Here is a 1,229-nt window from a genome sequence, read left to right on the forward strand (position 1 = left end):
CTGTGTCCCAGCTGTAACCAGCTGCTGGTCCCACACCGTAGAACACCGTAGAACACTCTAGAACTCTGGTTCTCCAACAGTTCCTCCATCAACACCGTCGTCACGACTAAATAAAACCTGACGGATTGATCTTCGTCTCCAGCAGGAAGTTTCCATTGATCCTGGACGTTTGGGAATCCCTTTATTTATTTATTTATTTTTTAAAACAATCGAGTCGGATAGATTTCAGATCGGCTGTGAGTGTGTGTGTTTTTGTGTGTGGGTGTGTGTGTGTGTGTGTTTTCAAATTGAATGAATGAGCTGATCTGTTATAGAAATGAGGTTACGGCAGACAGGAGGCCTTCTGCTGCAGCACAGCCTGTTGGTCCAGCAGGACAGGAAGCAGTGGACGACTTGACAGCAGCACAATGAACTGTCTGTGTGTGTGTGTGTGAATGTGTGTGTGAATGTGTGTGTGTGAATGCACACACACACACACACACACACACACACACAAGACCTACAACTGGTTCATCACAGAGGATTTCTCCAGTAGGTTTTACTTGAAGTTTTTATTTTAAACTTTTAACAACAACACACACACACACACACACACACACACACACACACACATGCCTGTATCTGTGTAATTGTGAGGCCAGGGATCCATAAGATCAGTCCATCAGACAGAAGAGGAAAGTGTTGCCGACTAATTTGAATAAACGACTTCTTCTCCTCCGCTCCAGTGTCAGACCTTCGTCAGGAGATCGTTTTTTTTTTTTTTCAAGTGTCTGAGACCGTTTTTTATTAACAGGACGTTCACGTTTTCACTTTAAAATATTCCAGTCTTTCTTTATTATTAAGTCACTTATAAGATGATGAAGTCAGGACGTGCAGAGAAAAAGGTAATGGGCAAAAAAAAAAGAAAAAGAAAAGAATCCCTGTCTCCTCCTCTATATCACCCCTGGAGTCATTCTGGTAATAGGTGTCCTGGCAGCCGACACTGTGTCGTCCCGCCGCCGGGATGCAATCAGGACGAGCGGCGTGGGCGAGCGACAAGGAGCGGGGTTAATGATCAGAGAGGGGCTGAAAGAGAGCGAGTGGGCAGAAAGTCTGCAGGAACAGAGTGGAACAAGACCAAGATTAAATGACACCCACATCCCTGTCTGGGTGGTGGAGGACCTCCAGGAGGGTGGAGGAGGGGCGGGGGGGGGGGGGGGGGGGGGGGGGGGGGACAAGAACACAGGGAG

Source organism: Cynoglossus semilaevis, chromosome 17 (genome assembly GCF_000523025.1).
Source record: "Cynoglossus semilaevis isolate Cse_v1.0 chromosome 17, Cse_v1.0, whole genome shotgun sequence".
In the NCBI taxonomy this organism is placed as follows: domain Eukaryota; kingdom Metazoa; phylum Chordata; class Actinopteri; order Pleuronectiformes; family Cynoglossidae; genus Cynoglossus; species Cynoglossus semilaevis.